Source organism: Myodes glareolus, chromosome 2, assembly GCF_982192425.1.
Source record: "Myodes glareolus chromosome 2, mMyoGla1.1, whole genome shotgun sequence".
Lineage (NCBI taxonomy): Eukaryota > Metazoa > Chordata > Mammalia > Rodentia > Cricetidae > Myodes > Myodes glareolus.
Window position 1 is genome coordinate 130,886,053 of NC_142027.1, and position 16,794 is coordinate 130,902,846.

At 53.4% G+C, this 16,794-nt stretch overlaps 1 protein-coding gene across 5 annotated transcripts in view; it reads right to left on the reverse strand.

Annotated features, from left to right (window-relative positions):
- The window catches only part of Kiaa1671 (KIAA1671 ortholog), a 138,842-nt gene extending 124,196 nt beyond the window's left edge, over positions 1-14,646 (reverse strand). For 2 of the 5 annotated variants that reach the window (XM_048450314.3, XM_085680788.2), the window contains exon 1: positions 12,688-12,921. The gene's annotated coding sequence lies outside the window, so the exon portion shown is untranslated. Of the gene's footprint in view, positions 1-11,808; positions 12,069-12,687; positions 12,926-14,578 lie in introns of those variants that run through there. The other 3 variants (XM_085680792.2, XM_085680797.2, XM_048450323.3) reach the window with 3 other exon arrangements.
- Between the last annotated feature and the right edge of the window lie 2,148 nt (positions 14,647-16,794).

The following is a 16,794-nucleotide window of genomic DNA, read 5'->3' on the forward strand; positions in this document are numbered from 1 at the left end:
TGGGTGAGGGCATGAGATGGCATGAGAGTGGGCGTGTGAGTGTGTATGTGTATGTATGTGGAGGGCAAAGGGGAACCTCCATATTGTCTGCTGGGTTTGTCTGTCTGTTTTTCACTTTGAGGCAGGATTAGGACTCACCAATTAGGTGAGGCTGGCCAGTCAGCAAGTCCAGGGACTCACCTTCCACATCCCATAGTCACTGCGGTGACAAGTGCACCCCACTGTGCCCAGCACTGGGCTTCTCCTTCCTGCATGGTAAGAACTTCACTGTACCGTTCCTAACGGGAGCAGATGACTATCACCCATGACTGCCATCCTTCCCAGAACAGAAAACAATACAGCTAAGAACCAAGACAGCCCAGGTCTCAGCCAGCATCCCGGCAGCCCTGGGGCAAGGCACGACATTTTCTGCCATCAAGTCTCGCCCTTTCCCTCCAGCCCTTCAACAGCATCTCTGTTGTGCACACCCTGCAGAGCTGACCCACTCAGGCGCCCCCCCCCCCCCACAGAGTACTTGACAGAAGCTCAGAGAGTCAGGAGCTCACACAAGGTCACACAGCAAGAAGAAGCAGTGAGCAGACCAGTGGCCCACAGCGAGGACATGGAGGCCTCCTCTATGACCTCTCTTCAGCTGTCCCACCTATGTCCCCAGGCTCAGTGCCCAACCTTGGCAAGCACATGTCCCAGCTCAGGGATCCTACAGATAAAACCTCCTTCTACCCTTCTAAAGTTCTGCTGAGGGGTAGGGGACACTCTGGAGGTAGGTTACCCCAACACCTGCAGGACACGTGACAGCCACTCTGAACCCCCTCCCTCCCGGGGCTCCTCTCCTACCCCATCCCTTCATAACCCGTCTATGCTGGTGGAAGGCACCCAGCCCCAGCTGGCCATCAGAATAAAGGGTGCCAGGCCTCCTTGGGCATAAAGCTCACGGTGATAGCCAGCACCGAGGAACTAGCCGGTGCTGTTTGCTTTCCTGTGTTTGTGTTTTCAAAGTCACCTTCTCCTGGGACTTCCAGCTGTTTTCACTGCGGGTCATGCATGACACAAGGACTAGTTCAGATAAAGCCCGGTAGGACGATCACGTCTCAGGTGAGTCACAACGCAGGACCCACAGATGGGGCAGAAGTCACAAAGGCTGGGTGTGTGTAGCAGAGCGACGGGCTATGCACGAATCCAGCCACTCACCTGTCACAGCACCAACAGACACATGAGAACCCCCGGCCCACTCAGATCTTGGTGTCCCAGGAACTTGAGGAGTTTCCTTCAGACCCAGGCACTTATCCCAGCCCCTCTGCTGCTCTGTGTGAGATAAACGAGGCTACATACAAACATGTAGTCCAGGCGAGCCTCAAACGCATGCTTCTCCTGCCTCAGTGTCCCAAACGCTGGACTGATTACAAGAGTCCATCACCAAGCCTGGCTTGGAGCCCTCTTATTTTTGCAACACTCTCCCCAGGGCAAGTGGGGAGGGGGGGTGTCTGCTGAGCTGGCAGAGCAAAGGACCATACCCTCATCTCTTGGGGAGCTCTTCCCGAGTGAATGAGGGGAGTCTCCACACTCCCAGAGCATCCCGGAAGCGTAACAGGGCTTCTCCCCGGGGGACAAAGACATGGGTGCCCTAGTCGGTAAGAGGCAGATTCTCTGTCTCCCTTCCCTTTCTTTCCAGTGCTGAATACAGAACCCTGCACAAGCTCGACAAGTGCCCTACCCTGAGCAACGACACCAAGTCCTTTGCCCTTTTTATTTTGAGCCAAGGTCTCACTAAGTTGCCCAGGCTGAACTGGCTTGAACTGGCTTTGTGGCAGGGGCAGCCTAGGACTTGGGATCTTCCTGCCTCAGCATCCTGAGTAGCTGAGAAGATGGGCTTTGAGTCAGCACTCCTGGCCACTGTGATATGTCCCTAAATCATGGAAGATTCTCAAATGGCTCACAGCCCTGAGTGGGGAAGCCAAAATACTTTCAGAAACACATCACACTGTAAAGAAGGGAAGCTGCAGTCAGCGCCTCCCCGCCCATGGATACAGCACTTGGCAAAGCAATTCCAAAACTTCCCCCCAAAAATCAGTGCCTGTCAAATCTTTATGGCTCCTATCAAGACCCCAAAAATAGCAGGGCTGGCAAGGGCAGAAGACATGCATCCCTGAACTATGGGCAGGAAGGTAAAATGGTCCAGCCACTGCGGAAAGCAACACGGGTATTTCCCAGGTCGCCTGTCTGGAGAAAGGGGAATGAAGGCATGGCTGGCTGCGCCCACTGAAGTTAACTTTGTTCCCATCCTGACTCACTAAACAGCAGTTTCACAGGCTTCCATCAACTGTGGCTGGACCCCCACTCTCCAGGAGCCATGAGGGAAGCCAAGGCTGCACACAGTGGTAAACTCATTGCTCCAAAGAATCTACAAAGGCACTGGGGGATCTAAATGCCTACTCTGTTCCTGAAGGAAAATGTGCTTCTTTCATTCATGAGACAAAGATGTGAACCCCTGCTTGCACCCCCCCCCAAGTCCAACAACTGTTCAGCCCTGTGACAAAATAGCTCACTTATGGGCAGCCCATTACAATTTGTAAAACAGGACAGAGTAACAGCGCACGGGGTGGGTGTCAGGGCAATGCATTAAGTGATGTGTGTATGCATGTCAGAGGAGGACATCAGGAACCCTGCTTTCTGCCTATTCCCTCAAGACTTCTGAGCCAGAAACTAAGTTGGTGGCCAGCAAGTTCCACCAATCCTCCTGTCTCCACCCCTGACAGTACTGAGATTACAGGTGTGCACACAGCCGATTTGAACTCAGACCTTCACAATTACACAGCAAGTGCTCTTACCCACTTAGCCACCTCCCAGTCCTGAACATCTTTGAGAATGTTTTTATTTAAATTTTGAAAAATGAATCATAGAGCTGTGGATGTAGCCCAATGGCACAGTGCTTGACTAGAATTCTTGAGACTGTGGGTTTGATCCCCAGCAAGGCAATACATAACAATTAGATAAAGAAAGAAATGAAGTCAGGAGCGGCGAAATTACCATCTGTGACCCCTGCTCCTGGGAAGTGGGCAAGAAGATCAGCAGCTCAAGGTCATTCTCGATTATGTAGCAAATTCAAGGCCAGCTTAGCCTATGCGACCCTGCCCCAAAGAATGACAACAAAATGGTGCATCTATCCAAAGGAATAGCAGGAAGCGCCAAAAAGGCATGAGACACTGAAAAAGATCATCAAGTGGATGAGCCCTGAAAGAGGACACTGAAGGAAGTTCACAAAAACACAGTATATGACCAGACTCAGAGGAAATGCCCAGACAGATGTCCATGGAGGCAATAGCAGGCCAGCGGTGGGGAAGCTGGTGGGGGGGTGGCCACAGGGGCAGCACTTTCATCATGATGACAGAACTGTCCTAAAGTTGATCCTGATGACGGTTGTACCTGTCCACAAAGATAACAGTAGCCACTGCCTCACAAGACATGAGCGAGCTGGGTGGTATGACATTCCAGCCAAGCCATGACTTCAAAAGTCACAGTCCAAGATGAACCTGTACCAGAGGAACAAACAGAAGAGCCTGGGAGACACTAAATTCGGGCTTTGCATGGGTTCATGTCCCAGCACTGGAGCAGGAGGACTGCAAGTCCAATGCCAGCCGGGTTTACAGTGTGAGAAAAGAGCTGGAGACAGAACTCAGTTGTGAGAAACCCTGAGTTCAATATTCAGCCTGGTAGCCCAGGCCTCTTCTGCTAACGCTTGAGAGTTCAAGGTCATCTTCAGTTACATAGCAAGTTCAAGGTCAACCTGGGCTACATGAGACCCTGTCTCATAAAAATAAGAATTTAAAATAAATAAAACAATCCCAAGCGGGCTGGAGAGATGGCTCAGAGGTTAAGAACATTGCCTGCTCTTCCAAAGGTCCTGAGTTCAATTCCCAGCAACCACATGGTGCTCACAACCATCTGTAATGAGGTCTGGTGCCCTCTTCTGGCCTGCAGGCATACACACAGACAGAATATTGTATACATAATAAATAAATAAATATTTTTAAAAAAACAATCCAAAGCTCTTGGCCCAGTGAGCTTGCTCAGACCCTTCATCTGAAAAATGAGAGCAAGAACAGGTCCTACCTTGAGGGTCCCCATGGGATCTCAGATGTGAGAGACAGTGCTTACTGTCACCTGGGAGCTGGCCCTCTATGCCTGTGAGGGAGTTCCTTGACTATGGTAATTCATGACTATCCATCTTAACTGTGGGCAGGGCCACTCCCTGGCAGGAATCCTGGGCTGAATAAAATGGAGAAGGGGGGCTGAACCCTAGCATTCCATGCCCACCTCTCGTGTTTCTGACTACAGATGCGATGTACAAGCTCCCAGTGCCTCACTGTCACCGCCGTGATGGACTGACCACCTTTGAACTGCAAGACAGATATGGCCGTTCTCCCTCAAGTTATGTTAGTCCAGGGATTTGGTGACAATCACCGGAGAAGAAAGTAAGACGGTGGCTTTGTGCCTGGCACCTCCACAGAACCACACCGAGATTCTGCTACCTGGAAGATCCCTGCGTTACTTTTAGGGACCACAGGTCACACACAGGCTAGAGCCTGAACTTCAGATCTCAAAGGCACCTGCTTCCTTGTAAAGAGGCTGCAACCCAGCCTTAAGTCCCTAAAAATCAGCCAGGGGCTTGATGAGGGCCAGGCAGGCAGCAGACTCCGAGGTACAGGGGCCAAGGATGAACCCTAGACCTTACTAGCAAAGGCAGTGGTGACACTATGGCTGCCATTGGGCATCTTCCATATGCTGACCATACAAAGACCAACTGGCAGAGCTGGGGAGACACTCACAGTGAAACAGTCCTGAGGATCTGAGTTAGGATCCTAGCACCCACATAAAAGACAGCATGGTGGTATACAGCTTTTACTCTAGCAGCGCTGGGAGGCTGGACAGCAGGATCCCTGGGGCTAGCAATAGAGGACACTCAGTGTCGACCTCTGGCCTCCACATGCTCACACTCAGGTCAGCACAATCTTGTGCACACACATACATATACCACCCCAACACACATACACACACACACTATCTATCTATCTATCTACATATATATGTAAACAAAGGAACTAATAAATAATGCGAAGCCACCTGCAGTCAGAGCTAGCCACTGGTACTGACAATGGTGACCCAGATTTATTGGAGGGAGTCAGTGAGAGGAGCAAGCACTGAGCAGGACTGGCTGAGTCAGCATCAGAGCTGGTACACATGGGCAGGCTGGGGGAGGGGAAGGGAAGAAAGGGGTAGACCCACGTGTCTGGTGGGGCAAGAGCCTGTGTTCTATGTGACCCCAGAGGCTGAGACCCTGCCTCGGCCCCATGTCACACAGCAGACTATGGATGGACTGGACTATGCAATGTCCCCATCCAAGGTCACAAAACAGCAGTATCATTCCCCTGCAGGTACCCGGCCCCCAACTCACCTCTGGGAACCTGGCTCCATCACCCGCCCTGCCCTGTGGCTCCCCACACCCTCTCCTCTCTCTGCCCTTCTAGGTCTCCATGGCATGAGCAGCCCTCTTCCCAACAGCCGAGCCGGTCTTCCGGAAGCTGCTCTGTAGCCAGGGGAGGAGATAGAGGGTTCTGGGGAGCTCATCTTACACCAGCCACCTCCCAAAGGGCCACTGGCTAGGATTTGGATGCCGGCCAGGCCTCAGCAGGGACAGGAAGCATCCCCAGTGATGGCAATCAGTCCAGGCTTATGAAGGAGCCTAGTGTGCCGGCCAGGACGGGATGAAGCCACTTGGACCAGTCCCAGTCAACACAGCCCCCACAAAGGAGTGTGCCTGGGAGAGGTGCTGTGGTCCCCACCCTACCCTAACTTCTAGAAGGAGCTGGCCCGCTCAAAATAAGGAGGGGTATGCAGCCATATAAAATGACAACCCATACGGATGGAGGGTGTTGGATGCTCTTCCAGAGGACTTAGGTTCAATTCCTAACACCCACATGGCTGCTCACAACTTCTGCAATTTCAGTTCCAGGGGATCTGATACCTCTCCAGAGACATACATACAGGCAAAACACCAATGCACATAAAACAAAAATAATAACTCATTAAAAAATAAGAGAGGGTATTAACAAACTGAGTTCTCGGGACCTTATCTTACAGAAGAGAAGCTGAGGCTCAAAGGGGTGGCGTGACTTGCCCGTTCTACGGCATGGACTTGTCTCAGTGAACACACACGTTACCGCACGGCATCTTTGGCACGTGTGGTTATGGACCTTCACACCTTTCTCTCAACCTGTTTCTGGATACTGCTCGCCCAGATAAGAGACCATTGCACTCTACGGCAGAAGGGGCTAAGAGACGACCAGTCGCATGTTGGCGTACTGGACAGCACCCGTGTAGCACCCTCAAATGGAGGGATGGAAAACAAGGTGGGAAGCCCTGTAATCAAATGATAAAGGAACCCCCACGCACACAGTAGGAGCTTTACCTATCACCACCCAGGGTAGCAGATCAGCGGCAGCAATATCCATTCTCCACAAGCCCTCATGTGCACACCCATGACCCCAGGCTGTGTGGCTCCGAATCGGGTGGGGTTATCCCTATAGAAGGGCCACCTCCCAGGGGTGACTCAGGCCTCAGGCTGGGAACTGGGCAGTACACTCAGAGCTGCCTTGCGGATGTCTGGCTGAACCCTACCAAAGCTGGGGAAGATGGCTTACACCTGCTGGCTGGGTCAGCCAGCATTCTGGGCATTCCGGAAATTCTTCCTGCTTTTAGCAGCCTCCCTCCTTTCCACTGCCCACTTTTGAGTGAACTAAAGGAAGGTAAGACAGATGGGCTGTGGAGGACAGCAGGACTCACAGCCATCGTCACTCCCTCAGAAGTAAGATCTGAGAATAGCCAAGCCGGCTCACCCCTCCAGGAGGAAGGTGTCACCTGCACATTCTAGCCAAATCCTAACTGCACAAAGGAAGCAGTTTGGGCCCAGGCTGGACTCTGGATGCCCCATCGCAGCCCTGAGAAGCGACTCTCTGCCTCCACGTCTCTCTCCTCCTCCGTGGCAGCAGCCTAGCCCGGGGCCTGAGTACACAGCAGGTGCTCAATAAATAACAAATATGAGAAGGGCCACTCTCCCTGGAGAAGGCAGAGCACTGGGCTGGGGCATGGGACCTTCCTGGAAAGATGAGTTCGGATGCCGAAGGTCTGCCCAGAAGCCTCGAGCCTTTGATTAGCTTGTCAATGAAAAGGTTAACAATGTCAGCCGCCTGAGTCACTCCGAGGGTGACAAGAAGATGCAGACACCTCCCAAACAAGGCACTTGGCACAGAGCACATCCTGGGCAAACTGTGGCTCCTCCAGGCCCTGCCTTTTAAAGGGCTGGCTTAGATTCTCCCTGGAGCTGTAGTGGGAGAGACTCATACACCAGACAGGGGAAGGGCTCGCCACGGCAAGTGCGGGGATGCCCGTGCTGTGAACTTTCTAATATACTTTAATCCTCACTGGCACCAGCCTAGGCCCTCCCAGGTGCCACGCACAATCCCTGACGCACTAACAACCGGCTGTGCCTGGCCTGAAGTGAAAGAAGATGAACCTGGGCGGTGTCCCAAGCCAAAGGTCCCTGGGAGTTCCCTACCCAGTCCCGTTCCAGTTCGCCCAGTGCCCTAAACAGTCTCAGAGGACAGGGCCTGCCAAGGCCTGGTCTTCACGTACCAACAGGTCAGGCCATGTAGTTCACATGGTGACCCTGGGGTACTGAGAGCTACTGTCCTCTCCGTCTGCTGGGATGTCCTTCATACCCATTCTTTGGGTAGATAGATCAGTCCTCAGAAAGGCCTTTAGCCACAGGAGAAACTAAACAAACAAACAAACAAACAAACAAACAAATAAAAGCCAACAGACTGGGCAGTGTGAGGCAGTAGCCCTGACTTGGGGCCTCCAGTGGTACTTCAGCTTCTCTGGTGGGCAGGGTCAGGCAAAAGGAGCCTGTCTCCCAGCCTGCCCCCCATAGCTGGGCACTCTGGGCAGGGCCTCTGGGAGTCTGGCCACCCTCACCTGTGTAACAGAAGCAACACAGACTCTGTGGGCATTACATCAAATACCGCATCAGAGACACAGGATGCAAGGAGGTGGCAACCAGACTCACCATGTGTCTCAGGATGGCCTCAGATTCATGGGCAATCCTTCTGCATCTGCCTCTTGTGTGCTGGGATTACAGGCATGAGCCACCTCCTCGGTCAATCTGTGTTAATTATTAATTATGTTATTGCTGCTGCTCGTGCAAACAAGGGGGACTTAAAGCTATAGCTTGCTGTCAGTTACGTACATTAAAGAAATAAACTCCAGTTTATTTCTGACCCCAGTGCTCACTGCACAGAGGCCTTGTGTCATTATCACGTAAATTAGATGGTCCTACAAGACCACCATGAGGGAAATCTTTGGTTATTTGTCTTTAAATTTTTTATTAGATTGATTTATTGATGATTGATGGAGGCTACATGCCATAGCACACATGTGGAGGGCAGAGGGCAGCGTGTAGGATTCCACTGTCATCTTCTACCATGTGGGATACAGGGACTACCTCGGGGGCCCGGCAGCGAGGGCCACCGCCAGATCCAGAGCCTGCTCTTCATCGCTGCTTTGCTTTGTCCTTCTGCAAATGAGCTGAGGTTTAGTGAGATTGGAGCACTCGTCTGAAGTCACACAGCACTGTGCAGAGCCAGGTGACCAGTTGGCCCAGCCTGCTTGGCTGCCAGGAGGTGGCAGGGGAAACCAGAAAGGGAAAGAGATGGAGTCAGGCTGCAAGGACCCACAGTGAGCGAAGCCAGCTGCCTAGGGTCACAGAGCAAGTCCATGCTAGACTCATTTTCCCAGCTCAGCTAGGACACTCACCCAGACTCTTAGCACACTCTCCATTACTCATGGCCAATGGGGTCCCCAGAAACCTGCAAGCTCCCTGGATTGGACAACATGGAACTTCTCATTGCAATTCCCCAACACAGCAGGACTGTCCCAGGAGGCTGAGTGGTTGGTAATGAGGCTTTGTCCCTCCTAAGATGTCCTACATTGGTTAGAGAAAAATCTTGCAATCCACAAACAGGCAGCCAGCCAGCTGCAGCAGGACCAGAAGCCTAGACCACAATCCTCATCTCACTTTGTACTCAAAGCGTTGGTGGCTCCCTGGAAGACAAGAAACCTCTCTAGGCCTCCCCTGACTGAGAGTACTACAGCCAACAATAACCACCCTGCTCAGCCTAGTGTCACAGCCTGAGGTTCCAGATACAGGGCGCAGCGGGGAGGGAAAGGGTTGAGACACCAGAATGAGGAGTTCAAGGGCAGCATGGCAGTCATTTAGGGAGACCCTGTCTCAAAGTAACTTCTGAAGTAGAAGAATGGACAAGCAGCAAAATGGTAGAGAGCTTGTCTACCACGCTGGAAGCCTTATATCCATCTCCAGCACTGCCCGACAAAACCAAAACCAAGCCTCCTCCAGGCCAGTGCTCAAGCGAAGTCCTTGAAGGTGCTCTCTGTCAGCACAACCATGCTCACAGACCTCCTGAGCCAGGCAGGTAATGCAGTGGCATTTCACAGGTGGGGAAACAGGAGAGGTTCAGTGGCCAGTCAAAAGCTACCAGACATCAAGCAGAAGAGCTGAGATTTGAATCTGGGCAGTCTCTCCAACTCCCTACTGTACTCTCATCCTGTGCTAAGTCCTTCAGCCCCCGGAAGACCCTAACGGCCACCGACTTCCTGCCAGGCACAGCACAGTCCTTTACAGTAACGAACACAGATCCCTTGTCCCTCAGCAAACTGAGGCTGAGAGGCAGGTTACTCAAAGATGTTATCCCAGCATTTGGGAGGCTGAGGCAGGAGGATCAGGAGTTCAGGACCAGACTGGACTACTAGAGAAACTATCTCAGAAGGCAAAGAAGCAAAACAGGCCATGACGGGGTCACCAGCTCACAGCAGCACAGCCAGGGCCAGAGAGCCACAAGTTCTGTTATCCAGACAAGGAAACTGAGGCTGTTTCTGGTTCATAATTCATGTTCCGTCTTCCCCCCGTGCCCCAGTTCTGAGTCCACTGGCCCCACACAGATCATGAGCTGATTCCTACCCTCTCTGCTCCAGAAAGGTCCTCTCCCACCCCTCAGAAATGCGACTGCAGTGGGGTGCACTGTTGTCAGCCAAGACCGACTCAGCCTCCTCGAAGCAGCACAATGTGTCCCCTGATATGAGGGATGGGGTAGTTCCTGTGACCTGTGGTGCCTTACAGAACAAGGACAGAGGCAAGGCCATCTCACTTCCTCCTGAAGTCCTGTACACCTACAGTCCCACCCACCCCCTGCACATCTGCAGTCCACCCTCTGTGCACACCTGCTGTCCCACCCCTGCACACCTGTTGTCTACCCCTGCACACCTGCTGTCCTGCTCCTGCACACCTGTTATCCCACCCCTGCACATTTGCTGTCACACCCTTACAACCTGCTGTCCCACCCCTGCACACCTGCTATCCTACCCCTGCACACCTGCTGTCCACCCCTGAACACCTGCTGTCCCACCCCTGCATACCTGCTATCTTACCCCTGCACACCTGCTGTCCCACCCCTGCACACTTGCTGTCCCACCCCTGCACACCTGCCGTCTCACCCCTGCACACCTGCTGTCCTGTTCTTCCACACCTGTTATCCCACCCCTGCATACCTGCTGTCCCGTCCCCTGCACACCTGCTGTCCCATCTCCTGCACACCTACAGTACATCCCCTGCACACCTGCTGTCTCATCTCCTGCACACCTACAGTCCATCCCCTGCACACCTGCTGTCCCATCTCCTGCACACCTACAGTCCATCCCCTGCACACCTGCTGTCCCATCCCCTGCACACCTACAGTCCATCCCCTGCACACCTGCTGTCCTGCCCACTGCACACCTGCAGTCCACCCCTGCACACCTGCAGTCCACCGCCCCCTCACCCCTGCTGTCTACCCCCTGAAGAGCACACCCCACTGGCTACCGCTGTCAGTCAGGGGATCTGTTCAAAGACAGATGAGTCAAGCCACTCACTGATCCGTGTGCAAAACATGCCTATGTTTAAAAGTCACTGGGATTTGGGGGATGTTTCTTACCCAGTGTGATCCCAGGAAAAGTCAACTGACCCAGGAGCCGCACACCTCCAGAAAGACTAGAGTGTTCGCTGGCAGATGTCTCCCAAGATACAATCTCTGGCAGGTTGAACTCAAACCCACAGGCTGCCAAACTCCACACAACCTACAGGGGCTCTGGCCTTCCCTACTGGGGGCTGCAGGCTACAGTCTGGGGCCCCTGACAAGACAAAGCTCCGCTTCCGTGCAGTGCAGACAGCTTTGTTCCTACAGGTGTGTCCAGGGACCTGGGCAGGCAGGGCCACCACTCCAAGCTCTCTTTAGCTCATCCGTCCTCCTGGATGTACCAACAGGAGGCTTGGCAGAGTGAAAACCAAACACCCAGCTATGACTATCCAACAGCAGGGGCCGGGTCGCTGGGCCGGTAACCAGCGCACTTCCAGGCACGCGCTCTCAAATGGGAAATCGCCAGATGTGCTAGTAATTTATATGTGAGGTTCTTTTATGTTGTTGTTAGTTTTTAATCATTTTCCCCCAGCTATTTACTGAGCACCCACCTTCTCTGTCCCTTAGAACTAACATGCACCTGCCAAGCCCCTCCATCCTCACAGCTGCCCTCAGAGAAAAGTCCCGTCGTTTACCTTATTTATAAAGGAGGAAATGGGCTCAGAGAGGTTAACACACCTGACTGCCATCACAGAGCAGAGGAAGTAGCAAAGCCAGGACCTAATCTTACCCCTCTGACTCCAGAGCAGATCTGAAAGCAGGTTTCTTAACTGGCAAGGTATGACCGAGGCCTGGACGGAATTGGAGTCTGGGACTGTCGGAAGCCTAAGTGTGGCTCTCTGAAGCATCCAGTGGGACGTCTGAGGCTGACACACTTTCACCTGATGCAGGATTTCCACACTGCGCACAGCACCCTAAGTTCAGATGTGCATCCACTGCGGCCTACTCAGGTATAAACAGTCAACAACCACGCTCTGGAAACGTTTCTGTTCCCAGTGCAGACACAGCTATAGACATTTCAAAGGTCGCTTAACTGCACAATTACCAAGAGGGCAGTGATAACTCAGGCCTCAAAGTCAAGTCCATAATTGCTTCCTGATTTGGGTCATGTGACCTTTCTCCCACACAGCTGACTAGAGGATTCCTGGGGACAAGAGATCTTCCTAGTTTTCAAGCCCAGAGACTCCATGAAATATTCATCTTGTGGGAGAGAAATGATCCACGTGTCCAGCCCTCCACCCAAACAGGGATCACTCACCAAGGCCAGCAGCCAGGGTGTGGACAGTGGGCAGCCACGCCTAGCCACTTGGGGACGAGGAGGACCATGACATCGGGCAGCCAGTTCTACGTTTAGGTCCCAGCTCCTCCACCTCCCAGTCTAAGCTTCCATTTCATTAACTGCTGGGGGGGAGGGGGTCTCCAAAGCCACACTGCCTGAGATAGACTGTCGTGAAGATCAGAGAGCACGCGCAGGACTCGGACCAGCACATCTGTACCCTGGCTTTTTCTACAGTCTCCTCGTCCCGGCCATGGTGCCTGGCCAGCCTCTCTCCCACCTCCTCCAGAAAGGCCTCCTTGTTTTACCTCTGGTCCCTCTTGACAATTTTACCTCATGTCTCCAAACCCCCATCAGGGTTCTGAGAGAAGTCAGCTCTGAATCCAGTCTCCTGCTATCTGAAGTGGGTGGAGGCAGGATGTGCACCTCTGGGCACGGATCAGGGCCCCGCAGTCCCAAGTCTTCCAATGCAGACTGGGATGCGAAGGTCTTCTATTCACTCAACACACCCTCCACTCTGGGCAGGACTGGGAGCGAGGCCTCACCCACCCATGCCTCCGTCCTTCCTCCTTCTCAGCCCTCAAGACCCAGCCCAAATGTCACCTTTGAACACACACACATACACACGCATGCACAGACACATACATACATGAGTCAGATTCACCATCCACCTGAACACTTCACCCCGAGGTCACACCATCAGACCTATCCCTGACACTCCCCAAGCCCCGCCTTATCCCCCTCTCCACCCTGTAAAGAAGCCGAGGACCCCATCAGACCATTACATAGATGAAGGTCCAGAGTCTCAAAGTTCCCCGGGCTGTGAAATGACTCAGTGGTCAAAGGGGCTTACCACCAAGCCCAAGGAGTTGAGATTGTTTCCTGGAACCCTACTCTACCCAGACCCTGATCCTCCTCCTGCCCCAGGCCATTAGCCCCTCCTCTACCATCCCCACTCTGCCTTCCCAGATGGACCAAGGATTCACCTCTGGATGTGACTTCAAGCCCAGTCCCGGACACTGTCTCAAACCATCAGTTCAGTGAATGAACGACTGACGAATGGACATAGTATCATCCGGAGCTCATTTGTGTGTTGGTAAAATGTGATGCTAAGAGGGGCCACACGACCAGGGATGAACAACTGGTCTCCCCACCCCCGCTCAGGTGAGCATAAGTACTAAGAGCCACCAGGAGCCCCCGGGGGAGGGGTGTTTAGCTCAGAGTCTGGGGTGAGGGCTGCATCCCCAACATCACAAATCAACAAAGGCTCAGGGCAGGCTGACAGTGGCTAGAACATCACCCCGCCCCCCCCATCCACACACACCCAGGGGCAGATTCTGAACTGCTCTGGGCGACTAGCTAGGACTCCCCTGTACCCCTGTGGCCACTCCCACACACACAAGGCCACACACACACACACACACACACACACACACACACAGAGCGGCCGCGGGCCAAAAGTGCCCTCCAGTGCACTTTTAGGGCCTAAGTGCACTCCTGCCAAGTCCTCAACACCTTTAAAAGGAGACTCCCCCAGAACCCACCAAAACTGGGTGTCTGCAGAGCCTTAATCCCTTTAAAGAGTCTCTCCTGGACCCACCAAGACTCTGGTGTCTGCAGAGGCCAGCCTGGCCGCTCGCCCGCCCTGCGGGGTAGCAGGGAGAAAGTTGTCTGCTCGGAGCCTCTACCTAAGTCCCGGTTACTGATTAACCAGCCCCAGCGCTTCTCTGTGCGCGGCCTGGCAGAAAAGTCTAAGTTACACATCTTTGTCACCGCGGACCGGTGGTGTGCGCGCCACCCGGGAGGGCGCGACCCCGGGACAGGGCTCAGGCCCAGCGCCAGTCGCAGGGCCTCCAGGGACAGCTCTCTGCAACAGGCGCCCTCCCTCCGAAAGCAAAAGGCCGCGACTTCCCGGCCCAAGGAAGGGCAGCCCTAGCCTGCACGGCGCCCGGCATAGCGCGATTCCCAGCCACGCGCGAGCCGCGGACGCGCGTGGGGCGCGGGGCCAGCCCTAGGCGTCCTCTGCCGTCATTCCCCGGCCGCAGATGCAACGGGATCCCCTAGTCTGCAGTGGCACTCCGCACGTCGCGCACCCCGGTCCCCGCTTTGCCTTCCGCCAACTTTGCCAACTTTCCACGCGGCCCCGCGGGCAGGAGTGGGCGTCCCGCGCGTCTCCGCGCGCCCCCGCGCCCGCCCGCGCGCTCCCGCGCCCTCGCGCACCTACCGCAGTGGCCCGCCGCGCCGCACCTGCCCGCCCGCACCTGCCGCGGCGCGCGCAGCCTCGTTCCTGGGGGCGGGGCTCGGGCGGGAAGCGCCCCGTCGCCGTGGCAACCACTCCCGGCGGCGCCTGCGCAGAGTAGCGAGGGGCGGAGTGCGGACCCCAGAGCGGCGAGACTGCGCGAGGCGCACCCCCTGCTGGATAGACGCGGCACTGCGCCGGGGTCCCCGCCCGAGGAACGTGCTGTGTGCCATCATCACCTGACGACCTACCGGCTGTGGTGGGGTAACAGAGCATTGCCCACCAAAGGCCTAGCTAGAGAGCATTCCTGGTCCGCTGCCTTGTTCATTTCATTAACCATATCTATCACAATTTGATTTTCCTTTTTTCTTTACTTTCTCTTTTTAAAAGATTAATAATTAATTATTAATAGCAATAAAAATATTGTTAATGAATTATTAATATTAATAATTAATCATTAAGGATTGATGTTATTGTTATATGTATATATTCATGTAAGTGCAGGTGCAGAAAGAGGCCAGAAGAGGGCGATAGATCCTCAAGACCTGGAATTGCAGGAGGTTAGGGTGTTGGAAACTAAACTAGTATTCTGCAAAAGTAGTGTATTCCACCATGAGCCAATCCTCTCCCTCTGTTTTCCTCCCTCCCTCTCCTTTTTTCAAGGTATCACTGTATTGCTCAGGTTTGAGCTCCTGGGTTCAATCCAGTCTCTCTCCTCAGCTCCCTTCCTTCCCTCGGGTAGCTGGAACTCCAGCACTAAGCACCCCACACAACCCGCCAGCCTGCCTTTACTAAGTACCTTTCCAATGATGGGCTCTGGAGACTCCGCTCTGAGGCAGCTGCAAGATCCAGGTTCTCACGGGGTTTCGCCAGCATTAGGGAGAAACATTGCATGAGAAAATTGAATCATATTTATGACATGTGCTCCCAGGGGAAATGGCCCAGTGTGAGTCTTGAGACGTGGTTTATGCCTTTATTGCAAGCCCGCCCAACTTCAAGAAAAGGGAGACAGGGATTTAGCAGCAGTGTGGCTTCCAGAGAGTTGTCAGCCATTCTCCTCCCTCCTCTTTGCCTCAAATTGTTGTTGGTCTTCAAGATGATGATGATGGTGGTGGTGGTGGTGGTGGTGGTGGTGGTGGTGTGTGTGTATACGGCTCACTCAAGCCTATGAATTTTCGCCCTTTTGAAGTAAGGACTGACACCTTCCATCACACCCAGGATCCACCTGAGACTCCCCAGGTACCTGTCCACAGTGACAGAGTCCAGCCGTGCTTTGGGTCATCTGGATGCTATGGGCCCAATTAGCGGCTGGACCCATCCCCGTGAAGGTCAAGAATGACGACCACTCCCAGGGGAAGGTCTTTGAGGCAGTTTCAATGGTTGGTTTGCAAGACAAAATCCCTCAAAATTCAACTAAAAGCAGGTCTTTTGTACAGTGTGTATGTTATTATAAAAAACTGGTTTGTGTGCCAGGCATGAGGGTGCACACCTTTAATTCCAGCATGCAGAGGCCAGAGACAGGCGTATCTCCAAGTTCAAAGCCAGCCTGGTCTACAGAGTGAGTTCCAGGACAGTCAGTACTACACAGAGAAACTGTCTCAAAAAAACAAAAATGAGGGGCTGGAGAGACAGAGGTTAAGAGCATTGCCTGCTCTTCCAAAGGTCCTCAGTTCAATTCTCAGCAACCACATGGTGGCTCACAACCATCTGTAATGGGGTCTGGTGCCCTCTTCTGGCCTGCAGGCATACACACAGACAGAATATTGTATACATAATAAATAAATAAATTTTTTAAAAACCAAAAATGATAAAAATATAAAAACTAAAATAAAAATAAAAACAGCTTGTGTGCACTCTACTTTCTAGAGACACTTCAGGTGGCTACTCGGGTGGCCACCTGATTTACAGTGCCTACTACCTCAGGGCAGGGACACAGTCGGTGATCAATGAACAGATATGCAGGGCCATAAATGTCCAGTCTGATACCCCACCATGTGCCACATCTCTTCTGGAACCTTCGAGAATGTTCCTATCTCTCTGTACCAATCACCAGTTACAAGATATGCCTCAGGATGTTTCTGAGTAGCGGGACACTTGTGGTTCTCGGCTCCCCAGCCAGCAGGGTCCTCCCACCTGACACTGCCAATCTACCTCAGAATATAAGCCGGGAAGGGAACAAACACTGTCCTTCCCAACACCCC